The sequence below is a fragment of the Physeter macrocephalus genome, chromosome 19, assembly GCF_002837175.3.
Source record: "Physeter macrocephalus isolate SW-GA chromosome 19, ASM283717v5, whole genome shotgun sequence".
NCBI lineage: Eukaryota > Metazoa > Chordata > Mammalia > Artiodactyla > Physeteridae > Physeter > Physeter macrocephalus.
In genome coordinates, this window is record NC_041232.1 from 49,020,062 (window position 1) to 49,048,045 (window position 27,984).

The 27,984-nt window shown below is 42.7% G+C and overlaps 1 protein-coding gene and 1 long non-coding RNA gene across 16 annotated transcripts in view; one reads left to right on the forward strand and one right to left on the reverse strand.

Moving 5' to 3' along the window:
- The window catches only part of FHOD3 (formin homology 2 domain containing 3), a 546,814-nt gene that overhangs the window by 118,160 nt on the left and 400,670 nt on the right, over positions 1–27,984 (forward strand). The window lies entirely within an intron of this gene.
- Positions 416–5,041, reverse strand: LOC114484435 (uncharacterized). Of its 2 annotated transcripts, XR_003677296.2 has the most exons (4): positions 4,600–5,041; positions 3,906–4,062; positions 3,664–3,729; positions 416–531 (listed from the first exon to the last, which is right to left on the reverse strand). It is a non-coding gene; the product is annotated as an uncharacterized lncRNA (long non-coding RNA). The 2 variants fall into 2 exon arrangements; XR_003677297.2 differs by lacking the exon at positions 3,906–4,062.

The window sequence follows — 27,984 nt, forward strand, 5'->3', positions numbered from 1 at the left end:
CTGGAATCTTCTTTTCTGTCTCTATGAATTTTTTTTTTTTTTTTTTTTTTTTTTTGTGGTATGTGGGCCTCCCTCTGCCGTGGCCTCTCCCGTTGCAGAGCACAGGCTCCGGATGCGCAGGCCCAGCGGCCATGGCTCACGGGCCCAGCCGCTCTGCGGCATGTGGGATCCTCCCAGACCGGGGCGTGAACCCGGTTCCCCTGCATCGGCAGGCGGACGCACAACCACTGCGCCACCAGGGAAGCCCCTTAAGATTTAATTTTAAAAAATTATTTTAAACTGGTCTGAGAAGCAAAGTTTATAGAAGAGTTCAAAATTTCAAAAGAGTGCTTCAGGTTTTATAGTTTTTTAGTGGAGCAAAACCAGCAGGCCTGCTTCACTTTGCACGTAGCTGCTGGGAGAGACAAACAGGAGATGGGAGCAGGGTGACTGAGTTCTTGAGGAGTTTTCGTAGGTCGCGCACAGGAGTAGCTGCATGGAGGTTCACAATCTCAGCAGCTGCACACGGTGGCCTAAGTGAGAGAGCCATTCCTGTTTCAAGACAAAGAAAGTGCTTTTCATTGAGAAACTGACATAAAAGTTGTGTTACTAGTGGAGATTGAAAACAAAACCCTTCTGATGTCAAGACTCCCATCTCTTTCTATTACTCTCCTCTGTCTTCTGGAGTGTGCAAAGGGCATTTTGTAAGGGCAGGACCATGCATTTCTAAATATAATTATGTTTAGCTGAGTGAGTTTCAGAGCCAAAGGTGGAAGCAGTACTGACAAGGGGTAAAGCCACACCAGGAAAGTGCGAGGGAGCCCCTCCTCACCTGAAGCCACCAAACACTTGTCCACCCACGTCAACTCATCCCCAGTCAGTCACTGGTGCCAGCCACATGCTGGGCTGTGGGGGGATGAGCCAGGGGCCCCAGCTGGCTGCCTGTGATGATGACAACGAGGGTGACAGTAGCCGCCCTGCCTACCCCTAATGTTTATTGAGCACATTCTATGGGCTGGGCTTGGGTGGGGTGTTCTTGAGCATTCTCTTTAACTCACACACTCCACCAGAGAGGTGGGTTTAGCATGGGAAGAAGGAAGCTCCCAGAGGTCAAGTTGAAGCTTTCAGGAGAGCACTTGGCTGGCGGTGGCAGCACCGGGCTTGGAGGACCGTGTTGGGGGGCTGCCTGGCTTCCCGGCACTGCAGGCCTGCCTCATGCTCTGGTCGGGGTGGGGCAGGGAGCCTACTCCCAGGCCGCTCCCCTGGGCAAGTCACAGAAGCCTGAGTAGCCAAGGGACCTGGCCATCAGGAGAGGGGAGTTGGGGGCCTGTGGAGCAGGGACTGCAGGGGAGGGATGTTGAGGGTCTCCATTTCTGGGCCTCCTGACTGGGAGATCTTCACAGTGTTTCAGGGAGATGCGGGGCCTCTGCTGAGTGTGGCCTCTCTCATGTGAGCACAGGCGGAGGTGGGGACAGGCCCTGACGACCAGGGCAATCGGAGAATAAAAGTCAGCTGTTGAAATTCTGTGTGTTAGTGCTAATTCACTTTCACAGAGGAAAGGCCCTCACGTGGCACTTGTTTATTCTTATTTTGCCTATACAGTTGACCCTCGAACAACGTGGAGATTAGGGGCACCAGTCCTCTGCTTAGTCGGAAATCCGAGTGTCATTTATAGTCGGCCCTCTGTGTCCTTGGTTCCTCCGTTTCCAAGGTGGTTCTGCATCAGTGGATTCAACCAGCGGTGAATCGTGTAGTACTGTAGGGTTTACTGTTGACAAAAATCTACGTATAAGTGGACCTTCACAGTTCAAACCTGTGAGGTTCCATAGTCAGTTGTATTTCTGTCAGCTTTATGACCTCATTTCTTAGTTCTCAACAAATCAGCGAGGTCAAATCAGAAGGGAGCAGTGAGGCTCCTTTGATACACAGGCACAGCAGCAAGAAGTGCAGTGTAGGATAAGAACTGATTCAGCAAGTGAAAGGGAAAGAAAAGATTAAGAAGAAAAGTTGACCTTTAACAATCTTCTTGGTGTGCTAGGATTTATTCGTACATCATTAAAACTTATGATTCAGTCTGTCACTGAGGACAAGTGGTTCCTTTTAGGCTTCATTTCATTCCAACTGTTTTATCCAGGCAATAAATATTTAATTGGTTGATGTTTTAAAAGTTTACCAGGCTACAGTATATCTATATTTAGCATAAGCCCCAGTAACATTGTAAGTCATTTCTAACAGGATTAAAATGATCAGCATGCTTCTTCAGTCCTAAAAGAAATACTAAGCTCTGGGGCACATTCAGTTGTATATTCTTAATTTCAGACGGATGTTCTTGTCTCACTAACAAGTTTTTCCAAGACTACATAATAAGGCTGGTCTTTCTCCTTTCCGTGTCACAGCAGCCCCACAAGAGAAAGAGAAAGGGATCTGGTCTCTTTGAAGTCTGATCCAAACAAACGATCATCAAGTGATCTCTTTGCTTCTATACTGTTTTACTTGGAAATAAATTAAATAAATTTGCTTTTCAAACAGATCTCAAACACATAAATGTCTGAGTGTCATATATATAGGTTGATACCATCTGTCATTACTCTGAAACATGAAAAGGTGGGTTGGATGTCACTTAGGAAGCGTGACGAGTCCTTGACCCCTGTCCTGGGCATTTTCATCTACATCTTTGTTCACCTGACACAGGTGACTGAGTGAGCCGTAATTTACTCATTAATATACCCTCCTTGCACAACTGGTTGGTCAATGGCGCTTATTTTGTTTGATCTTTAGTTTCTACTTATTAAGAATATATAATTTTGGGGACTTCCCTGGTGGTCCAGTGGTTAAGACTCTGTGCTTCCATTGCAGGGGGCACGGGTTCAATTCCTGGTCAGGGAACTAAGATCCCACATGCTGTGTAGCATGGCCCCCCCCCACAAATATATATATATATATATATAATTTTGATTTGTGAAGTTGTTCCCATGAGCCCTCTCTCTCCACTCCATACCACCATAATTTGGGGTTCTCGACACCTCTGTTTTGGATGGTTGTGGCACTCTCCCTGGTGTCCCTCTCCTCCAGTGGGATTCTCTGCCAGCCCTTCACACACTTTGCAGGGTGATCTCCCTGAAATGCAGCACTGACCAGGACATTCTGCTGCTTAAAGCCTTTCTAAGTGAACCCCTCAGCCTTACCTTCAGGCCACCTCTGGGCCCTCAGACTGGTGTACAGTACAGGCTCATCCTCTTGCCGGCCAGGGTCCTCTCTCCATTCCCCCCTGCCCTTCCCCTCTGCCTGCAGTGGCCACTCCACCTCCTGTCTCCTGTACTGCCCAGGTTTCTCATCTCTGTCAAGAAGCAGTGCAAAACGGAGAGGTCTACTTCTTTAATTCTATTTCAGTTTCTCCCCCTTTGGGTGAGAGGTACTGGAGGAACCAGAATAAATATACACATGCCTTTGTTTCTTGAGATTATATACCTTAGAAACCTCTTTCCATAACCACATGCTTTGTCTTTTATTGCTGTTGTGTATATTTCTGAGCCAGCAAGGGATTGTCGAGAGAGGAAAAAGACAAATATGAAACTTCCAGTGACATTCCCTCCCCAGATATTTGGAAAAATATAAAGTCACTCAGCAAATGAACTGCCTTAGAGAAGATTATAAGGTTGGCCTTAACTTCTTTTACCAACTTACCATTTCCTTGACATGAATCCAGTCAACTGCTATTAAGTGTCTCGGAAAATTTTTTTGTTTGCAGAGCTTTGTAAAAAAAAAATAACAATTACCACCAAATTGAAGAAATTTAGGCTGAAAAATGTTACTTTTAACGAAAAAGGAAAAGCATTGGGCATATTGACACGTATAATTATATGAATTGTAAGATGTGATCATTTTCTTTGGTTTTCCCACCAAAAATGAGACTCCTTAGTTTTCACCTCAGTGACACTTTGGAGGTGGGTGGTCATTTGGTATTTGGAAATGCTGCACCTTCAATCCGTCTAGACAGATGTACCCATTTCTGATTAGGCTCAGAGTGGTGGTGGCTCTCTCAAGAGTTTAGATGTTCACAACGGCTCCACATTTTTATGTATCCTGAAGAGGAATTGCACAGAGATTAGCATTCAGAATGTTTGTCTAAGTCCAAGTAAAGACTTTTGGGGTAGCAAGATTGAATAAAGTGCTTTATCCTCTGCTGCAGTTTTTTAGAAAGCATCCAGGTTGCTTTTGTAAAAGCAATTAAAAGATATTCCATGTGAGTTCGGACGCTTTGTCCTCAAGAACTAGACACTTTGGGGCTTGGGAATATTACTGCGGACCTGAATTGATAGGAGAGTTTACGTTTATGACGAAAAAGGTGTGCAGGAAAGGCATGTGACGTGTGTACTTCTGCTGCCTGGCTCTTACGGTGTGACACAGGTCAGACCCTTTTGTCAGAATCCACACACTCTTGCTAAATGGGAATTTCATGTGGATAAAGAGGCCTGCAACAGTGGTCTGGGAAGTAATTCTCAGTGTCAGAGGGAGGAGAATGGTAGAAGAAGTATAGAGCTGGAGGAAGAACTTATAATGTTAAAATTACGGTTTATTCATTTTACAATAGGTCCGGCCATAAACATATTAAATTCTTACCAGTATCAAATTCAAGGAAAATGTTGTGAAACAGCACTGGATGCAGTAAAAGGAATTTTAAAATAATTCTCGTTTGCCGTCTTCTCCGTAGTCAACAGAACTTTGGACTCTGGCTCTCTGGCTGTGCAGTCATCAGGAACTCTTACTCTTTGTGTATTTGGCTGTGCTCTGTTGTTGACTGTCTCCCCTTCGGTTCAAGTGGAGGCCTCCTGGGCAGTTGGTGGCCGGGGCAGCTGTGGTGGCCCGCGTCAAGCGTGCCCCTCCCATGGATGCGGCTCCCAATTTAGCTGTTGGGTTTGTGCATAAAATGCCACAGTCCGGCAATCTGAGCTCTTGCTTTCTGTTTAAATAAAAAGGCAGATGCTTCACACATGTTTTCCTGAATTGACATAAACCATGGAAGGAAAGAATGCTGATACTCCATAGTTACCCTGTAGCTGCTTTGTTACTTTTAATGTTTAGGTTTCCTGTAAGAGCACAGGCTAAAGGCAAAGCAGCATCTGTGCTGCCCCCGGATTAGGAGTCATGCTCTTTTAAGTGCCTGAGTAACGGGTAACGGGGCGGCTGTAAAGAGCCAGTTGGTGCGTTTGATGGACGTCCGCGTCGGGAGGGCTTCCTTGGGCCAGCGTTGTCCTGGGTGGCCAGGGAGGAACACAGCCCAGGGGAGGAAGGCGCATTCTGTCTTGCCTTCCTTTCCATGTGAAGAAGAGCAGATGCTCGACTCACTGAATTAGCCTGCTCGTGGAGTGTTCGCTCTGGAGCACGGGCTACTGGGAAGGTCTAAAAATAGGACTGAGAAAGGGTTTGCCCCTTTTCTTGAAGAAGATGTTGGCCTACATGACTTTCGGAGGCGTCAGACGGCTCCCAACAGACTCTCGTGTCAAGTTACACTTGGTTCACTCTTCTGTCTCTTCCGGGGCTCAGCTCTTCCCGAGGCCGGTCCTGCAGAGGCTGGGAAGGGAGGATGTGGCCCTGGACACACATTCCTTACAGTTGTCGTGGGTTTATACTAATCTGTCCGCACCCCCTCGGTCAGCCACGGCGGTGCCAGGCTCACGTCAGAGCTGAATTAATTGACGGTGCATACTTGAAAGCAGATGGGCCGCAATTTGGGGGTGTCTGTGGCTGTCAAGTACAGTCAGGTGTCATGCAGACTGAGCCTTATGGCCTGTGAATCATGGACCAGCTGCAAACACTCAGGGAATGTCGTGCGCCCACCTGGGATCGCATCTCCCGCTGGCCACCTGGGCAGTGTTGCCCCCTCCAGCGTGACGGCACTCTTGTAAGTGCCTCTCTGCCCACAAGTGGTGGAGGCCGGTGCCTGTGTGTGCCGCCCCAGGAGGGTGGCCCTGAGGGATCTGAGGTGGGCCTGGGAACGGGTCTGTTAAACAAAGAAGCTCAGAGACAGTTTTACCTGTGGGTGACCCTCGTGAGCGCGGGACAGCTGGTTTTATCAACAAGACTTTAGATAACCACAGAATTTGGTGTTAAATATTTCTCCCCTGCACACTTAGGGTTTTTTAAACGCAGTATTGGCCTAAAGTAAGAACCAGCTTCTGGGAACGGGTCAGGCAGGAGCCCTAGTATTTGGCTAGTGTCCTTTAGCTTATCTGTGATTAGCTGAGATGCTTGATAAATTCTTTTCCCATTCCAGCAGCTTTATGACCGTCGGGGTCTGAGGTCTGGTGGCAGTTCAGGACAGTATGTAGTTGGCGTGGTATAAATAGTAAGTGGGGACATGTCTTCCTAGCCTTTCGTTTCAGCTGATGACTCCAGTAGTGCTGGAGTTTTGATGTTTATCACTGTCTCTTTCACCCCCATCCTTTTCTTACCCAAAAGACAAATGGTGAGGTTAAATACGGCCATGACTCAGCCGCGGCTCAGCCCAAGCCCAAGCCCAGTAGTGGCCGTCAGGATTGTCACCATCACAGGTTCTGCTGGAACTGGCATGCAGGCCTTTCAACTGTCTTAGTTTTCACTAAGGTTTAATAGCTTATTATCAAAATGTATTCTGATAATAAGCTAATAAAGTATTCCTGAGCATGTTTCAAAAACTAAAACAATTTTTTTAAATGAAAATATAGATTAGGTTGATCTGCCAAGTGACATTCGTGTGTGAGGAAATGCACACAGTTAAACTAAATCTAACTTTGATGCTTAGGTAGCAAAAGAGAGATGCCTTCAAATTTTCAAATATCAATACTTATTCAACAGTGCATGATGAGAAAGTTGGATAGCTCCTTTTGTGAGACCTTTCTCATTTTGATAAAGTTAGTTGGCCCTGAAAACTTAACTTGAGTTGAACCAAGAGTTTGTGCAGCTAACACTGTAAGCATCTTAAAGTCTAAAACAAGACCGAGATTGTATATAATGAATTTTTTGTATGGGTTAAATGTTAGAATGGAGAACAGAAGTGGAGTGGTGACTGGCTTCAATGTTTTCTCCCTTGAGAAAATGTTTCAGAGCAACAAAGGTGATATGTACTGTTGAACACACGAGTGTGGGTCTGAGTCCAGTGGGAGTTGCTAGCGGATTTTCTGGAATAATTTTCCAGAATCCGTAGTCAACAAGAAGACAGTAGTGGCATGCAACATTGATATCTGGCCAGGGCTGCTGTGAATGTTGATGGTGTTTTGGGGCCACGTGCCAGTTCTAGGGGACAGCCGGGCCATGCTAGTTTCTGGGTGGCAGCACCTGTGCGGATAAGCACAGAGGGAGCGGGTAACAGGAGGAGGGAGTGTGCTACCTGAAGTAGGAGAGCTCTGAAGGGGTCAGGATAGGAACTGGTGGGGAGACTGTGGGCCAGGGTAGAGGCAGGAAGAAAAGAGCAGGGCTCTCATGGATCCCAGGATACCCCAAGCCTCACTCCTAGATCAGTGTACAACTGTCAGTTTTGGAGTGGGGTGGCATTTCAACAAGGGGTGTGATTTTTATTTTAATTTTTAAAAGTTCTTTAATTAAACTCTAAATTTAACTTTTGGGGAAAAGGTGGCACATCCACATGTCTGCACCTTTGAAAAGTATAGAATGATGTATAATAAAATCTCCTGCCCTCTTACCCCAGCCATGTTCTCTACTCCCACTCCCAAAGCTCACCAATTTGCCACTTCATGTAGTCAGTGTTATTAATTCCCTGTGTTTTTAATGCATGAATGAAAAATACATAATTTATCCCCCTTTTTAAAATAAAAAAGGTAACATGTCATATGCACTTTTTTTCACTTAGTATTTTTTGAGAGTCTTATCATGCTAGTAAATAAAGAGCTGCCTATTTCTTTTTTGACAGCTGCATAATATTCCATTACATGTATGTAGGAACCTTTATTTAATCCATCTCCTTGGTTTGTTGCCTATTCTTGGCCATAAGAAGCAATGCTGCAGTAAATAACTGTATGTGTGCCATTTTGCACACGTACAAGTTTATCTGTAGGATAAACTCCAGGAGGTGGGTTTGCTGGGTCAGATGGTTTGTGCACTTATAATTTTGATAGATTTTGCCCAGTTGCCTTCCACAGGACTTGTTCTCATTTCCCACCAGCGATTTGAGGTTTTGAGGTTGGTCAATTCAAATGTGTTAGAATATGTCTTCATGCATCAAATAGTGATGCAAAAATCATATTCTATGTGCGGGTCTGAAAGCACCATCAGAAATGTGACAGCAGTGCTTCCCAAGAGTGCAGGGGACCCGCTGAGTCCTGGTTTCGTGTAAGACAGCCACCTGCACACCGCCCCCCCACCCCCGACAGCAGTGCTTGTAGTTCCTGGCCAATGACGTGTGATCGACCTGGGATCCAGGTTGCCCTCCAGGCTGCCCAGAGGGGTGCCTTGCTTTAATCCCCCAGCAGCAGCCCTGGCTGAAAAAGCCTTTTTTTAAAAAAAAATTAATTAATTAATTTATTATTTTTGGCTGTGTTGGGTCTTTGTTTCTGTGCGAGGACTTTCTCTAGTTGCGGCGAGGGGGGGGCCACTCTTAATCGCGGTACGTGGGCCTCTCACTATCGCGGCCTCTCTTGTTGCAGAGCACAGGCTCCAGACTCGCAGGCTCAGTAGTTGTGGCTCACGGGCCCAGTTGCGGTGCGGCATGTGAGATCCTCCCAGACCAGGGCTCGAACCCGTGTCCCCTGCTTTGGCAGGCAGACTCTCAACCACTGTGCCACCAGGGAAGCCCTGAAAAAGCCTTTTGAGAAACAAAGAGGATCCAATTTAAATTAGAAAACATAGAGTCCCTGAGTAAGCCCTTGGTGAATTAGATCTGATTAAATTAAACACTGATGGAAGCTGTCTTTATCAGACGTGTAGGAAGGTTGTATCAGGGAGATGAGCAATCAGCTTACATCTTTTAGTATTTTTAACACTGAACAGAGAAGAATGAACATTGACATCATTTTAACATGAGACACGAAAACCACCAAGCTGGGGTTGATGGGTTGGTAAATCAGCCCAGGGAACCTTCCTGGGTCTCCCACTAACCCAGCTTCCCTGCCATTCCCAGCCTCCTGGGGGTTTACAGTGCATCTGCCCCCCAGGCCCCCCCCCGCTGCCCTCTTCTCCACCTCCTGAAGCGTGGTGTCCAAATCCCCATTCTGCTATGAGTTTTAAAATTTAAGTAATGAAATTTTTTTTTCTAGTAGTAAGAGCAATTCACATTGATGATAGAAAATTTGCAATATTTATGATTTAAAGCTGTGATTCCAGTTTTGGAATTTGTTAGAGATTAGATTGGGTTAGAAAGAAGGAATGAGCAGGCATGGGAAAGGAGGTTGGAAATGGGCTGAGTTCAATTTGGGTGAAGTTCTCAAAGTATGTGGAACAGCTGAAATCATCTCACCACATTTTTGACCACTGGGAAAGTGTAAAGAAAAGGCAGCCTGACAGCATTTTGCCAGGGGGAATCTGATGAGAATCCCTGAACACACAGTGAGAATTAGCATGGTGATGGATGCAAAGAATGTATTCGGGGTCACTAGTCACACGGAGGGGCTGATTTGGAAATACTCTGCTGTCTTTTCAATGCATTGAATCATATTGCTTTATAATAGTGAATAATAGTAGAAAGTTCTTGGAGACCCCATAGAAGGGCTTTAGGCGGTGGGCACAGTGTCTGAGGCTGTGTGACAAAAGCATGTGCTTCTGAAGGTAGAAGTAGTCCCAGAATGATCACAGGCTCACGGATAAATGCAGTGCACATGCGTTTTTTATGAACAGTTGGTATAGAATGAATACAGTGGTATTGAATAATACAGCAAAAATTTAAACAAAATCCCAACTCTGAGTTTCCCTTATCCTGCTGTAGTTTTTCACAGCAATTATCTCTTTGTGTTATACACTCAGTTCTGTATAACACTTGTTTTTAAAACATACATTTGTTCTAACATGATTGACATATTAGGGAATAATTTGAGTATAACATGAGTTTCAAATTTGCTTATGTGAAATTTTCTTTGCAAAAGCACTAGATAAGCTCAGAAAACAGCACTGAGCTGAGCCAAGCCACGTGGGAATACACAAAATGCACACATGCACACGCCTCAGACATCTCCCAGCTGTGTCAGTTCATGTTTTGTTGTCTGAGGCACACTCTGCCTACTTGTGGTTACAGCTTTCGTCTGATTTCTGATCATCTTCCTTGACACCCCACAATGACTCCCGAGCTGCAGCCCCTCTGGTGCCCACTTCCACCAGTACCCTTCAGATTTTTTCCCTCAGTAAAATGCCACAGTGATTGTAGCGCTTATGTATTTCTTAGCCATTCAGCATGTATAAAATTATGCTATAGTGTTTATTAGGTTCCTGTCTTTTTCCCCCCTTATGCCCTTTGGTTTTTGGTAAGTGATCTTTGCATAGCATGGTGATTTTCAGGAACGCCTGTGTGGTGTTATAGCAGGACTGACAGCATGAGTACCGTGACCTTATTGTGTCTGTTGTCTATTGTCTTGTGTCTCCATGCACCTCCCCCCCATATCAGTTCATGGGGGGCAGGGCCTTCTGATCATTTGCTCACTCTTGCATCCCCAGCATCTTCTCAGTGTCTGGCACAGAGCAGGGGCTCAACAAATATTTGTTGAATGAATGAATTACCAGATTTTTTTTTTTTTTTTTTTTTTTTTTTTTTTTTTTTTTACTGCAAATGCCATACTCTGTTGCAAATGAATGGTTCTGTTAAAAAAGAGGTTATTAAAGTTAAGGGATAGAGTATTGCATTTGAGTTTGGCGAACACATCTGGCTCTTTGGCTGACATAGCTTATCAAGGGAGGCAGGGATGGAAATTTGGGGTAAAGGTCACAGAGCTTTTTAAAATTTGGATTCGAGAAGAAACATTCTAATAATGTATTCAAAGTCAATTAAAGTAAGAACAATCAGGATAATAGCCAAAGTGGTCAGACTTACAAAAGGGTTATGTTCATTTAGTAAAGATAGTGAGAAAGAAGAGATCCTAATGATGGTGTTTGACTCCAAAATAATTTAATAAATGAAAAAAGAACTTTTTTTTTTAATCCAGAAAGATATTTTCGATCAGTTGTTAGGAAGGACCCAAGGTTTTTTGTTTTTTTAACTGAAATTTCAAAGTCAGTGCATCATTGCTTCAGCACCTGTCATGTATGTTTAAAATATGTATATGGTTAGTGCTCAGTAAGGCATGGACTGAGTATGCATGTAAAACTCTTAGCTAGAACTATAGATATAGGTGTATGTGTGGGTACACACATATCCATATACGTGGAACTTTGTGATGCAATCATGGGAAGCAGTTTATGTGTATTATTTCATTTCATTCTGACAACAACCCTAGAAGCTATTACTCTTAACTTTCACATGAAGAAACTAAGGCCCAGAGAGGGTAACTTCGTGACAGTTGTGCAGCTGGTGAGTGGCGGACCTCAGATTTTGGAGCCAAAGCCCATGCTTCCGTGCATTGAGAGCATTACACTAGGTTCTGGTGATTCCAGTTAAGAAAACTTGTGTCCTGCCCTTCAGGAGGGGGTGATGGAGATGTAAGTAAGAAAGAACAGTGCGGTTGGTACCCAGGTGAGGAGAGCATCAGGAATTGTGGTGGGGCAGGTGCTTGACTGCTTCATGTAGTGGGCTTCTCAGCCATCGACTAGGCGCTTTGGAAGGTGCCTTCTGCATCGAAAGGAGACCACACACCCAAAGAAGCAGAAAGCATAGACACTGTGTGAAGGAAGGAACTACCGTTTATTCAATTCTTAACTTCATTCTAAGTGCTGGACCAAAAGCTTTTTATACATTGTACCGGTAACTAATGATTTTGGATCTGGGCTTTGTGGTAAGTGCTTTTACTTGTTCTGTCTCATTTAATCTTTACAGCACCCCTGAGGTTGGTTCTCATATTACCTTCCTTTTCCATAAAACTCAAAGAATGTGCACAAAGTCACACAGTCAGTAAGTGGCTTTGTTTAGTCCTCACCCACCAACCAATGGTGGAAATTATTTTTAGAATGAGGATACACAACGAGGAAGTAGCACAGTTAGGATCTGACATCAGATCTGTCTTCACAGTCTTTGCTTTTCTCATGATAAATAAGGCACGCGTTGAGGTGTGCTTCTAGAAAAAATATGGGAGGAGATTTGAGACCGAAATATTTAGGTTCCTACAAAGCTTAATAAAAATACATGTGTACTTAGAATCCTGGAGATCTTCTACTTAGAAAAAAAAAACAATTATCAAGTTGCCACAATTTACAGAGACGTGATTTAAAATATAACTGTGAGACAAGAACGATCACATAGCCAGCAGAGGGATTCTTCTCAAAACCAGATCTGATCCTGTCTCTGTTCCACCAAAAAATAATCCTTCCTGGTTCCTGTTGTCTGCAGAGTATGATTCTTTGCATGTCTGCTGTTGTGGTCAGTCTCCTGCCACCTCCACAGGCAACACACACAAGCGCTTCTCTCTCCAACGCTGAATACCCCTTGTGTTTTCATATAATAATGCAGTTAATGCTCTTCTCTCTTCCCAAAGCCACCACCCCTTTCTTTCTTGCAAAATCTAGTTCAGTCTTATTACCTTGGGGAAGACTTCTCAAAATCCCTCAGGCAAAATTTAGTCGTCTCATTTTCTGTCACCCAGATCTTTGCTGATCTTACTCTCGCGAATTCAGTACGCTGGTTCGCAACCATTGGCAGACTGTCCACATAGTTCAAGGATTGTCATGGATTGAGGCTATCCTTTCTCCACATTCATGCTCCTGGTGCCTGGCCCAGAGTCTGGTACACTCAGTCAAGTGTTTGTGCAACGGGTAGGTGGATGGATGGACGAATGAATGTGTAAAATGTTTGAATTATCCCATAAAAATATGATACGTGGTTAATAAGTTATTCTAAATTAGAAAGTATTCTAGCCACAGTCACTGGATGAATTGTTTATCCACAATGAATGTAATTACTGATTTTTTCATTGTTTCTGAAAAGTAATCGTCTTCAGATATTAGGATGCAAGATAGGTGTTTGAACAAGAGATGTTACAGATATGTATCTTCCAGTGGATCACAATTAGGAAGTGTTCAATTTTGCGCATCTGCTTTCCTGCCTCTCCAAAACCTAGTCATCCTTCTTGGTCCCAGATGAACTCTCAACCTGTGAGCAACTCCCCGCTCACCTGCTCTGGACCCTCTTGACAAGCCTCTTCAGGGAGCATCCATAGCTGTGGTTGTCGGTTATTCTGAAATTCATTTCTAAGGTATATGTCATGACTTTATTTTTCATTAATTCTGTCTTGGGTTACTGTCAATTGCCCAACCAGATGATAAACATTTAGGGGGCAGGGGTCACATTTATCCTTTCCCCCCGCCCCTCAGCATGTGTAAAGTGGTAAGCATGTCTGTGTAGTAAGCATGAAGGAAATTTTTGTTGAGTCCATCACTCTCTTTCTTTGTCTTGGCAAATTGAAAATACCCTTCTTCCGTTCTTGGCTCACACTTGTGAGGAACAGAGCCCCACTCAGGGCTGCTTCCATAGAGGGGGTTTTCTGTGAGGGTGCAGGGGTGTCTCATGGAACAGAAGAGCAGGAAGAGCAGGGCACTCATGGGAGAGGGTGTGGCAATGGGACATCCTCGGCTAACAGGTCTGTCTGCCTGTCTTGTCAGATGGTCTCTCGTCCCTCCTTCTCCTGGAGCCAGTGCCCCACCCTAGTTTTCTCTGTCGACTGGACCTGTTTGCTGTTTGAACATGGCATCAGAACGGCCACTCAAGGAACCATACTACACTTTCTGATTTTCAATAAGAAATTTTCACACTTTCTGACTTTCAGAATCAATTTTTAGGAGGAGGAACATGACTGGTTCCCTTAGGTCAGGTGTTCTTCCCTGGTCCTGTCAGCTGTGGCCAGATAGATGGGGTCACCAGGTGTCAACATTTTCAAGCAAGGTAGTGAGACTACATCATCAAAAGATGGTGTGGTCTGAGTAGGCATCCCGAGCTTGTCTAGTGAAATTTAAAATATGTTTCGGCAGGAGTCAGTTGAGATGAGAATGTTAAATTAATTAAGGGGCCAAGTGCCAGCGTTGCTTGGAATAAAGAGAGAGACATGCCATGCTGCTGCATGAAGGTTTGGCCTAGGAAGTGGTGCCTCATGAAGGGTTTTGAGGTCCAATTAGAAATTAGAGATTGTTTTTCCCAGAAGCCCCTGCCACCAGGAACTCTGACGAAGTAGCATGGCAAGCAGTGGCTGGAGTGTCATGTATGTGGCTGGTTCTGCTGTGAGAAGCAGTGCTGTGAGGCGTAGGATTTTCGGGGTGTTATGTGCACCTGTTGTGTCTGTTTAGAGGAGGTGGGTGGGAGTGACACCTTGCACAGTACTAATTCCTACCAGTCTGAAAAAATTAGCAAACTTCAGGGGGAAATAGGAGCTGAAGAACTAGATAGATGTATACCTAATGAGATTCAGAGCCCCAGCCAAAATGGGTGAAGAAAGTACCCAGTTTTGTATGGCAGGTCCCAGCAGGAGCCACACAGGATGCACTTCTTACAAGCAACCAAAATACTGCGGGGGGGGGCCTCCATATTTATTGCCTTTGTGCTTTGAAAGCAGCATCAGTTACATCTGTTACAGATGAAGCTCATTCCTTTGCTATGGGGAAGGAGAATGGCTTTCAAGAATGTCTCTCCGCTTTTTGCCTGTTAACACAGATTAAGGAATTCTTAGGATTGGAGAAATAATCAGGAGTCAACGTGAAAATGAGTCTGAGGCTCTGACAGGAGACAAACGCCATGCAGGGCAAGAAGGGGGGCATGCACAATAGAACTGAGGGCGGAGCTGCAGGAAGAAATGAGGGGCTTCTTAGGGGAGAGGCCTCCCCTGTTCCCTGGAGCATCCAGAAGGTAGCATGCCATTGCCAGCACTGGCGAGGAACCTTGTTGCTTAGCAGCAAGAAAAGTAGAGAAGCAGCCATCTGAAGAGCTGACCTGCTGGCAGACCTGTGTATCTTCCTCTGGGGCTTGTTCTCATGATGGAGCAGAGCCTGACCAGACCTCAGAGCTACCAAAGAGCTCACTGATGCCAATGGGTGCTGTTGCCTTGTGTAGGCCCTAAACCTCAGGGTCCAGAGACCTTGAGATTCTGGGTGTGAAGGTGAAAGACCTTAGGACACAGGAGAAGCTTTTGTCTCTTTTTACTATTGAAGGATCTTGATTTGAAAGGGAACAAAGATACGGCACTTTGACAGCTCATTGGTGTTGATCTAAATTACAGGTTCTTTCATTGTGCATGATCTCCATTTGCCAGAAGAGTAGGGTTAGGCAAATAAGCCAGGGGTTTTTTTTTTTTCCTTTTTTTTTTGCGGTACGCGGGCCTCTCACTGTTGTGGCCTCTTCCGTTGAGGAGCACAGGCTCCGGACGCGCAGGCTCAGCGGCCATGGCTCACGGGCCCAGCCGCTCCGCGGCACGTGGGATCTTCCCGGACCGGGGCACGAACCTGTGTCCCCTGCCTCGGCAGGCGGACTGTCAACCACTGCGCCACCAGGGAAGCCCAAGCCAGTTTTTAAAAATGGAAAATAAGCAAGTTTATTTTAATCATAAGCTTGACAGTAATCTCTAGTGAAGTCTGTTCCACCCAGTACATGGTTGATAATCAGTAGCTTTATTTTTTTATTAAATCAGAAGTGAGTGAAAATGTGGGGCAAGTTGATAAGCATATTGTTAGAATTTCTAAATGACTGCAGAATTACAAGGAACCAATGTCATGGGTTAGCTAAGAGAGAATGGAGGTGACACTGGGCTGGTGGATCTTACTTTAGGAATACACTCGATAGGGATTCTTATAATAGCCTCGTGGCCTAGATGTTAGTAAGATGAACTCACGATTTATTTAAAAACAATCTGGTTGATGTTTTTTGTTTTTATTTTTGCTTTGAGTCATCAGAAAGGGACAGGCAGAGTCACTGGATGTCATAATGCTGTCATGTCTTCACCTAAAAAAAAGAAAGATCAGTGTCCTATATCTGGGAGGGCTTCCTCAAAACAATTGAAAGTGATGGAAAGCTGATAGGAATACCTAATGTTATATCACAAAGTTGAGATGTTAATAGGTTGAAACCAACTAAAAAGAGGAAACATAGTTGAAATAAATGTCCTACCTCTTGGGTAAAATTTTATTACATGAGTATAGAAAGATACTGGAAAAACAGCATTTTTATAAAAGATGACCTGTATGTTTTACTTGACTACATTTACAGAAAATAAAGCTATATGGATGAGATGGCCTGTAAAGCTTTACATTCTTTCAAAGGGATATAAAGGCTTTGGCTGCAATGCTCTGTGAGCAGTATCTTAGGAGGGCCCATGACTCTTTGAAGGGTATCCTGAACAGCATGCAGGAGAATTTGGGGCGGCCAGAGGGCTTAGGGAGGCCTGGTGTAGAAACCTGGCAGGGTTGTGAAGAGCCTCTTCCTAATTTTCATGACTGTCTTAGGGAAGGAGCGGGCCTGTTCTGGGTGGCTCCCTAGTGTAGCACTACCTCTGTGGGTAGAGGTTACTGGTGGACAGACTGGGCTCAGGTTTGAACAAGCCTAAAGGCCGAGTTAGGGTGCGTCTTCAGTGGGTGGAGAGTAGAATTTGGTGCCCTCTGAGGTCCCTTCCAAATCTTAGATTCTGCAGTACTGGACAATCTACATTTTGTTTTAATTTCAGAGTCACTAACATATGGTTTAGAGAAGAGTTTATCATTATAATTTGGATTGTGTAATACTATAAAAGGAAACTGTGATAGGACTGTCCTTTAAGTGGGAAGGCTCAAGGAAGTTTCCAGAGAAGCAAGAGAAACCAGGACCGTTTTGCAGAGAGTGAGTTTTGTTGAATGTAATTGTGATAATAAAATAAACTTGTTATTTGAAAAACATGCGGTAACTGCAGGGAGTGCCTAGGAAATGTGTGGCATGGGGAACGTGTCCCCAAAATGCGTTTTGCCTTTAGTTACTAGAGGTTGACTCCATTTGGTAAATCTGAAGATTGAAAAAAATCTTTTTTTCCTTTGGTGATTCTTTTTGAGCATTTCTGCTTTCCAGTAATCATAGCTTTGTTTTACCAAGAAAGCTCTGCCTCTCGGGGAGCTGTGATTTTCAGAGCAATTACAGCTGGCATGGGTGGCCGAAGCCCGTCAGGACCATGGTTGTCCTGGAGATTTTCTTCAGAAAGGGACCCTGATTACTCTTTATTTTTGCTCCTGTTGGTTTACTCTAATTTGTAATTTAAAATCCACTATACAAAGAGTCTACAGAGCGCCAGCTGGTTGCTAGTTTAAAGACTTTCTTTTCTTTCTCTATTTTTTAAATTTTAAATTGGACTGTCAATTTTGGTGGTTGCTGTTTTGAAATCGGTGCGATGCATCTTTCTGTTTCCTTAACTTCAGTGGATGGGGAGGTTGAAAACAAAATCACCAGTTTAAGATTTACGTTAAACGTCTTTTCCTAGAAAAGGGGGTAGGGCTGCCTCCTCCAGCTTCATCTTCTGTAGATGAGGGAAGGAACGGTGGGTCCCTGGGATTAGTCCTCTGATTACAGCCTGGGAAGTTGTCATCTCGGGAGACCTTTGAGTGTGTGCTGTGTGCCCTGCTCTTCTGGTCCTTTTCTGGGCAAGTCGGGGTCACACGTGGAAGGGAGGAAGGCAGGCAGGTGGGACCGACCAAGACAGTACTTTCACTCGTGGGTCGTGGTCAATCGCAGAGGGCAGTAAATGGCACCTTCTTGTTGCTTTTGAAAAGCAAATGCTTAACTCCTATTTAACAACGGCTGTGTCTTGACTTTTGCTCAGTGTTCTTTATCATATGTTTAGACTGTAATTTTTGGAGGGAATGGCTTTTCTTTTTGGTACTATGATTCTCTGCCTTTGCAGTTTAGATGAAAGCCTTATCTTTCTGTTTTCTGTTCCTGTTAATTGTTCAAACATCTTAATGTCTTAGGCTTACACATTGACTCTTGAATGAAATCACTCATATAACCCAAACTTAATAGGACACTGTGAGGTGGACGTTCTTAAACTGCTCTTGCTTTGGAAGTACAGTCCTTTAGGAAAGCAATTAAGCAACATGTATTTAGCTATTACTTTTATTATCATTAGGAAAGACCTTTACAAATTTATTCTCTTTGTCCCAGTAATTTAATTTCTAGGAATCAATCCTTAGGAAGTCTTATGAAATACAAAACATAGACATAGAGCATTATTTATAAGAATGAATTCTAATAATAAATATTGTAAACAAACTATATATCTAATAGTAGCGAGATTAGTGTTGTTTCTTCTTCTAATTATCTGCATTTTGAACATCTTTTAAAAGTGTGTTCATTTGATTTGTTCCAGCAGCTAGTAGGTCACATCTTTTATGGGTGAGAGGCTAGACTAAAGGGAATTTATTTATTTATTTTTTGATGTTGGGGGTAGGAGTTTATTAATTAATTTATTTATTTTTGCTGTGTTGGGTCTTCGTTTCTGTGCGAGGGCTTTCTCTAGTTGTGGCAAGCAGGGGCCACTCTTCATCGCGGTGCGTGGACCTCTCACTATCGCTGCCTCTCTTGTTGCGGAGCACAGGCTCCAGACGCGCAGGCTCAGTAGTTGTGGCTCACGGACCTAGTTGCTCCGGGGCATGTGGGATCCTCCCAGACCAGGGCTTGAACCCGCGTCCCCTGCATTAGCAGGCAGATTCTCAACCACTGCGCCACCAGGGAAGCCTGAATTTATTTTTCTTGCATAGCTAGTGTAAGGGAAAAAAATGCTTGGTTTAGTATATCCCATACTTATTGACTGTATACCCTGGGACTTCTGTTCCTGGAAGTATGGTAGATGAAATGTCTTAAAAACCCTGCTCTTACAGAACTCTTGGTACTGCTGGCTGTAAAACATTGATGTTTTAAATGCATGGCAGAGATGACAAGAAATCATAGGAAATCCAGTGTCCAAAAACCTTTCCATGAGTGAAAACTGTGTGAGCTGATGCTAGAGCAGCCTCGGGAAAGTGGGCCAGTCTTGGTGACCGCAGGGCACTTAGGGGGCTGCGGCGTAGATGATGAGACCTTAGGTCCGAGGAGGGTGGGGATTCCTGTTTAAAGCCAGGCTGGTCAGGACCATATTCTTGGTGAAAGAATAGACCACAGAAAATATGCCCACCAGACTGGGGAGATTAGCAGGAAGTTTACCCCCTCTGGCTTGGGGCTGGGTGTGGTGGGATTTGTAATCTCTGGTGTACTCTTACTTGGGTTTGGGGTTTGAGTGATATTTCTTGTGTAAGAATCCTCACTCTGATTAATTAGAATAAGAGGGGTCCCAAGGTGGTGATGCTTTTCTTGAGGGACACACTATACTCAGGCTGCACAGAATTCCCACATATCAAGTGTTTCTGAAGATGGGCTCACAATCTGAAATTAAAGACCCCCTGAGGGAACCATCTACCACACCCGAAGCTTAGTACACATGGCCAGCAGTGGAGTTAGACTGCTATAAAGTTATATAAGAGACTGCTGGATCGAGAATATTAAATAAGTATGTTTCAAACTATTGGAAACATGAAAGAATGTATTTAAAGCATAAGAATAAAAAGATGTTATGAAAAAAGAAAAGGCAGACTTAAATCAAAACCAAAGTAATTAATTTAAATACTCAGTGGACAAGTTAATCATTGGATTAATAAAATTGAAGAAAAACTTGTGTATTGGAAGATGGATGAAAGAAATCTACTGAAATTGTACAGTGCCGCATATTTCATTTAGAATATATATTGGGAATTTTGGAAGAACACAGAAACCAGGGCCCAAAAGATAACCTACAAATTAAAGAAGCTAATAAGTATTGTCTAGCAGCGTATAGCTTTAATGTGTAGTTGGATTGTGTTTCCAAATATATTTTATGAGACATTGACAAATTGGGTGAGACTAGTAATTGCTGCTATTTTGAGCACTTGCCATGTGTAAAGTCTTGTTTTCATGCATTCCATTCCATGAGGAGGTGCGGGGGCTGTCTGCTGTTTCCACCTGTCCAGTTCTTTCCCCACCTTCTCTGGTAGCAGCACTTGCTTCTCCTTTGGGGGACCACCCTTCCCCCAGGGCGTGCTGTTGTTGTGGGGTGGTCCTGGTGGAGGCTTGCCTGTGAATCAAGTTACACCAGACCTCCCTGGATCTGGGTCCCCACTGGGCATCTCCCTCCTTGGAATCCTGATCTTGAGGGGAGCGACAGGATGGAGCTGATTCAGTGCAACAGCAGCGGCCCCTGAAAAGACTTTATAATTTGTTACCCATATCCCCAGGGCTGTTCTGCTTCCAGCCCTTCCCAAGGCCCAGCCATTAGCTTTTCTTTGGATTCTGAGAGCTGCTCTTATACTATTAATGGATTTTTCTTTCTTTCTTTCTTTTTTAAGCCAGTTACTTTCTTGCTTGCAGTCACAGAAACTTAACTGATTTAGTAGGTGTTTAACTTTTCTGTCTTTCAGATGCTAAAAATGAGGTGTAGAAAAATTACATTGTTTCCCACAGGTCATAGGGTCAATAAGGAGTAGAGGCTGAATTTGAAACCAGACCTGGTCTGTTCCAGAGACTCCTCTCACCCTATTTCCATGTAGCCTCCCTCCAAAGGGGCTCTTCTATCTATTGAGAAAAATTTTTCCAGGTCACATCTGCTTTCCTTTCAGGACAATATCTCCATACACTTGCGTGTCATTGGGGCGGAACCTTGTCAAAAGTTGGCTGTATGTACAAATAAACTCTATTTTTGGATTCTGCCTTTATTAGTTTTCTATCACTGCCCAGTAAACTACCACAGACTTAGGCCTTAAAACAACGCTTATTTTTAACAACTTATTTTTAACACTTAAATCAACAATTTATTTTCCCACAGTTTATATAGATCCCAGCTTTGCTTACATGGGTCCTCTGCTCAGGATCTCACTAGGCTGAAATAAAAGTGTCAGCGGGGCTGTGCTCTCATCTGAGGCTTAGGTACTTCTTCTAAGCTCACTGGTTGTTGGAAGGATTTAAGTCCTTGAGGTTGTAGGACTGAGGTCCTCAGCTTCTACAGGCTGCCTGCCCTTCCCTGTCATGTGGTCCTCTCTTCAACGTGGCAGTTGCTAATTCAAGGTCAACACAGAAGCTCCTCTGCAGCTACTTACCTCTTACCTCTAGACCCTTTATTAAAGGGCTCGCCTGACTAGGGCAGGCCTCCCTAGGAAATCTTCCCTTTGATGAACTCAAACTGATATGGGACTTTAATAACATCTGCAAAATTCTGCCATCTTTGTCATATAGTGTATCTAATCATGGCAGTGATAGCCTATCATATTCACTGGTCTCACCCACATTCAAGGGAAGGGGATTATGCAGACTTTGTGTACCAGGAAAGGGAATCTTGGCGCCATCTCAGAATTCTGTCCATTACTCTCCTGTAAACATTTGTTCACTTAAGCCTCAAAGAATTGCACAGGATTAGTAACAATTTTTCCTTACATTCCTTTCCTCCTGAAGTTCACGCATTAGTACTTTATTATGAATTTCACCAAACTCCCTGTATGGGAATGAGCTCCAGTACTACTTTTAGCATAAGTGAAGAGGTTAGGAAATTTGCTCAGCCTTAAAGTAGGTTGGAATTTTACTGAATCTAGAATATTCTGGGCATGTGATTTAGCACAAGGCCACTCAAAGTGTCATCTATAGATTACGGCTAGTTTGTGAACTGTTTGTTTGTTATCAGTTCACGGTGAGTTAAATACAGGACCTATGAGTAAGCATTTAGAAACATTTATAATAATTTAACATTGTTAGATTATCCAAGCAAGTGATCAGTAGACAAACCGTGTTGACCAGAGTATAGAACAGGTTGGGTGTTGTTGGACTCACGTGGTAAGTTACGTATGGCATAGGTGGTGTGTCAGTCGTGTTTTAGAACTATGTTGTAAGGTGTGATTTTGTTTTTAATCAACTTCATTGAGTTATACCTTACATTTCAGAAAAATGCACCCATTTAAGTGACAATTTGATAAGTTTTGACAAATCTATACATCCATGTAATGACCACTAGCACAAATAAGGTATAGAACATGGCTATGTTCCTAAAAAGCTTTCTTGTGCCCCTTCTCAGTCATTCTATGCTTTGTCCCCTTTTCACCCTTTACCTTCAAGCCACTGGTAATCACTGATGAGCTTTTTGTCACTATGGATTAAGTTTGTCTTTTCTAGAGCTTCACAAAAATGGACTTACTTATTCACTATGTACTTTTTTGGTCTGGCTTCTTTTATTCACCATAATGATTTTAAGATCCATTCATGTTGTTGTGTGTTATATATAGTATATTACATTTTATTGCTGTTGACTAATGCATTGTATGGATGTATCACAGTTTGTTTATCTATTTATCAAATGTCAAATATTGATTGACACTTGGGTTGTTTCCAGTTTTGGTCATTATGAATAGAGCTGCTGTAAACATACATGTACAAGCTTTATATATGTTTCTTTTTTCTTGCATAAATATCTAGAAGTGGAATTGATGAGTAATATGGTAAGTGTATGTTTAACTTAACGGAAAACTGACAAAGTTTTTTCCAAAATGATTATGCAATTTTACATTAATACCAGCAGTGCATGAGAGTTTCAGTTGCTCCATATCCTTGCCAACACTTGGTATTCCAGTCTTTTACGTATTAGCCATTCTAATAGGCTTGTCATTGTATCTCATTTGGGATTTGATTTGTTTTTCTTTGATGACAAATTGTGTTGAACATCATTTCATGTGCTTATTGGCCATCCAAATATCTTCTTTGCGAAGTATCTGTCCAAAGCCTTTGCCCATTCTTTTTTATTGGATTGTTTGTCTTTTTTGAGTTATGAGTTCTTCACGTGTTCAGTTTCTTTATAGCTTAATATTATTAGCTAAATGTTATTTGTCAGTAAATGTATATTAATTATTCTTAACCTTAATTTAATACTGGCAAAGCAAATGTCACTGGATGGTTTTTCTTTTTGTCAAGAAAAGACTCCTTTTCTCAATGCACAGTAGTAGTTAACTAAAAGGTTGACAGTGGAAGTCACTTCAAAGCAAAAGATTTCATATTAGTTTTAGTTAACTGTATGAACCTTCATACATTCAGTTCAGTTTTGCAACCATAAGTAGCCAAATAAACTGCTAAACACAGTGTGCTATTTTCTGAGGAAGTATGGCTGATGAAGAGATAAGACCATCAATTCTTAAAAAGCATTTACAGATAAACTAAAGAAATACAGTGAAAAACAAAAAGAATTCTTTGAAAGAAAGTATTCAATTAAAAGAGCTGACAGATGCAAGTGTTCACTGTTTCATATATCAACGTGAGTATTCTGTCGCCTTCTTATTAAATAACAATTTGATTTACTAGGAATAAAAAGACAATATACATTTGTCCAGACAGTGGTGAAGGACTGCATCAAAAATGCTGATGTGGAAATGTTCAGTGAATCTATGGCCAAGAAGTTGGCTCAAGTACCACTTTCTAATGATGTATTCAGAAACTGGCTATTGATATAGAAAGCCAAGGAATAGAACAAGTAGTAGAGAATTTTTCATTATAGTTTAAAGAATGCACAGATTTACTAATGGGCAATTCTAGGAAATGTGTAATTTGAATATGATGTTGATATAGGAAGAATTCTTTTTAGCTTCATTGCTGATAAACACAACTAACTCTGAACTACTATATAAAACTATGAAAAATTACACTGTCAGCAAGTTTAGTTTGAAATTTGAGTTTTGCATAAGGGAGTGTGTTCTGACAGCACAGGAGAATATTCTAGAGCAGCCACATGGATTAAGGAGCTTGCATCAGTGTAAATCACTCCACTCCTTCCTCCATTAAAGAAGTTGTGGTTCAGAAAAATGTCATCTGAACTAAACAGTGTGCTTAGTGATGTTGTAAAAATTGTAAATTATATAAAGCAAAGGCATTAAAGATTATCCTCCCTTATATGTGATAATATGGATGCTAATTATTACAAACTGTTACTGCATCCTGAGGTATCGTGGTTGTCTATGGAAAATGAACTGTAAAATAAGCTGTCGTATTTCTTGAAGACAGGAAACCAGCTTGTTCTCAATTCTTTAAAGATATGAGTTAGCCAGACTTGCTTAGTTGTTTGACATCTTAGGTATTAAAACTTCCATGCAACAAAGGAATGCAACATATTTTTAAATGGCAGATAAAATCAAAGGACAAAAACAAAAGTTAGAAGTTTGGAAGAACAGAGTTTGCAGATTACTATGTTATGTTCCATGATTTAGCTACAGCTATCAGTGAAGGGGGTAAGGATCTTCACATTGAGCCCCTAGGAAACATTATCACTGAATACTTTATGATTTTATGGAGCATTTTGAATTTTATTTTCTATCAAAAAAAAGCCAAGCTTGGGAAATTTATGGATCTCATTTCTATTTATTTCATCAAAAGGTAATTTAATTTTAACAGTAACTGCACAGGATAGGTTGGGGAATTGGCAACTACTGAAGGATTGAAGATGCATTTTGAAAATACAGCATCATTTGCTTTCATTTTGGATAAAAGTTAAAAATTAATGTTCTGAGCTTGTCAAAATTATGCTATAATCTCTTCCCCCATTTCCATCAACATACCTCTGCAAGACTGGTTTCTATGATGAGTGTTATTAAAACAAAATAGAGAAGCAAACTTAGCTATACATTATTCCCTGAGAGTAGCTTGGTAGATCTGTCCTAGAATAGATAAGTTAACAAGCAAAAACTAGAGTAGTTTTTCCCATTTAAAGACTTTGAATACAGATAACACGTAGCTTTTATTCATTGTGTGTGTGAATTAGGTTTTAGTGTGGCAAATCAATTTCACTTGCAACTTTTTGTTTGCACTACAACAAAGTTGTGAGAGTGATTGTAATTTTCTATATTAATTGCCTGTATGCTTTCTTTTATATGCTATATTGTGTAACTCTTCTCTTTTTCTGAGTTACTTTTTTAAGATTATATTAAGAGAGAATTTTGTGTATTGAGTGTAATGATAAAGTATTTGGCATGCATTTGTATGTCCTGTTTTATGTCCTTTACTAGTCGTTCATTTTTATTGTAATTTACCAAGGCATTGGTCAACAATGGATTGGAAATTGCAAGCTGACAAACTACTCTTTCAACCTGGGTAGTTTGAGAAGCACTGAAGTTAATGTTTGGTTTCTCCTTGGGAGCATTTATTTTTGGTGGCATCTCCCCTGGGCTGCCCTCCGCCTCCCACCTCTGCAGAGGTGGCTTGGAGGGCCTGTTACAAGCAGTTTCCACCACAGGGCTGTGGGGAGCCTTGGTGAAGACCTTAAGTAGCTCCGCAAAGAAAATTTGACAGTAGAAGGTGTTATCCGGAAATATTATTTATCTTAGGTTTATCAAGCAGACCAGCATGGCAGGTGTTGTCAGCAACTACTGTTGCCTCAGCTCTGAGGACACGCCAGCCCCCCGGCCCTCTGTGTACGTTTCCTCACTGATGCCATCAGCCAGGGAATGTGTTTCCAGGTCACCAGTGGTTTGGTCCTTGCATTTGCAAGGACCTTTTATCTTTGGTCCTCCCTTTCTCCCAAGCACTGGAGGCTATCTGCCATCTGTGATTTTTAAATTGTCCTCTCTCACTGGCTCCGCTGACAACAGGCTGCCCTGCTTTCTCCCTCTTTCTGGCAGCATCTCCGAGTCCTTTTCTGGCTCCTGGTATGACACCCCGCTTTGGCCCTTTCCTCTGGTCTCACTCTGTCCGCTCTCCTCCAGCTGTGGCTTCAGTAGCCTTTCTGCACAAACCCCAGCTCCTCCCCCCTGACCTGCACCTCTGTCAGTTCATGGGATGTCACGCAGCCCCTCAAACTCAGCGTATTCACCGTTCAGTATTCACCATTCAGTAGATCTCTTATCTGCTGATGGCCCCCAACCCCGAGGCCCGGCCAACTCCCTCCTGCTGCCCACTCACCTGGGCTTAGAGACCTTGCCTGGCATCCACTGCCTGAAACCTTCCAGCCTCACTCTCTGAACTTCATCCTGTCCCTGCCTTGGCTCAGGCCCTCACTCTCATCCGCTCTGCATTCTTGCCTCCAGGCTCTCTCCTCCAGCTTCTCCCCCACTCGGGGATCTGAGTTTTCTCTTAAAAACCCAGTTCTGATCCTGATCTGACCTCTCTGTTGGCTCAGGGTGAGGCCCAGATCCTTTGCAGCCTGGCCTGAGTGTGTCTGGGCTCACCTTGGACGACTCTGTGTCACCTTGAATTCCAAGTCATGCTGAACACAGTCAATGCTGATGCAGGCTGTTTAGGATCCGTGTTATCTGCAGCACATCAAAGTTAATCTACTAGCATCTCACAGAAACTGTGGGCAAGAGAGAATGTGAAAGTTTCTAGCCAGCAGAGGATGCAAAGTGGAAAGCAACAGTACAGCACCTTACTGATGGAAGTTGTGTAAAAGGCCCTTGATGGTTTTTTATCAAGGGTGCTCTTTCATTGTATTTAATGTATAAGTTTTCTAAAGACTTTTATTGATCCATCCCCAACCTTGGACTCTCTGGCTTCTTTCTCAAAAGATCTCAAGTGGTTCAGCCATGGATTTCCTCTCCCTGGGGCTGCAGAAGGGCAGCTGCATCACCCGCTCACCTGGCTCTCTCTCCTGCTGGACCTTGTGGGTGCCTTGTCAGATCTTAGGATCTGCCCAGGATTTAGCAGAGAAGTCAGTGAATGTTTGAGGAATGAATAAATGAATCCTCCTTGCCTCTAGGACTGAATCAGTGCTTCTCAGACCTTAATGTGCATGTGACTATGCTGGGGATCTTTAGTAAAGTCGCAGGATATAAAAGTAATACACAGAAATATCTTGCATTCCTATACACTAACAATGAAATATCAGAAAGAGAAATTAAGGAAACAATTCCATTTACCATTGCAACAAAAAGAATAAAATACCTAGGAATAAATCTACCTAAGGAGGCAAAAGACCCATAGGCAGAAAACTATCAGATACTGTTGAAAGAAATCAAAGATGACACAAACAGAAGGAGAGATATACCATGTTCTTGGATTGGAAGAATCAGTATTGTGAAAATGACTACACTACCCAAAGCAATCTACAGATTCAGTGCAATCCCTATCAAATTACCAATGGCAGTTTTCACAGAACTAGAACAAAAAATTTTACAATTTGTATGGAAACACAAAAGACCTCGAATAGCAAAAGCAATCTTGAGAAACAAAAATGGAGCTGGAGGAATCAGTCTCCCTGACTTCAGACTCTACTACAAAGCTACAGTAATCAAGACAGTATGGTACTGGCACAAAAATAGAAATACAGATCAATGGAACAGGATAGAGAGCCCAGAGATAAACCCATGCACCCATGGTCACCTAATCTATGACAAAGGAGGCCAGAATATACAATGGAGCAAAGATACCCTCTTCAATAAGTGGTGCGGGAAAACTGCACCACTTATTGAAAACTGTTCTAATTTCATTCTTTTACAGCTACATGTAAAAGAATGAAATTAGAACACTCCCTAACACCATACTCAAAAATAAACGCAAAATGGATTAAAGACCTAAATGTAAGGCCAGACACTATAAAACTCTTAGAGGAAAACATGGGCAGAACACTCTTTGACATAAATTGCAACAAGGTCTTTTTTGACCCACTTCCTAAAGTAATGAGAATAAAAACAGAAATAAACAAATGGGACCTGATGAAACTTAAAAGCTTTTGCACAGCAAAGGAAACCATAAATAAGACGAAAAGACAACCCTCAGAATGAGAGAAAATATTTGCAAATGAAGCAACAGACAAAGGATTCATCTCCAAAATATACAAACAGATCATGCAGCTCAATATCAAAAAAACAAACAACCCAATCCAAAAATGGGCAGAAGACCTAAATAGACATTTCTCCAAA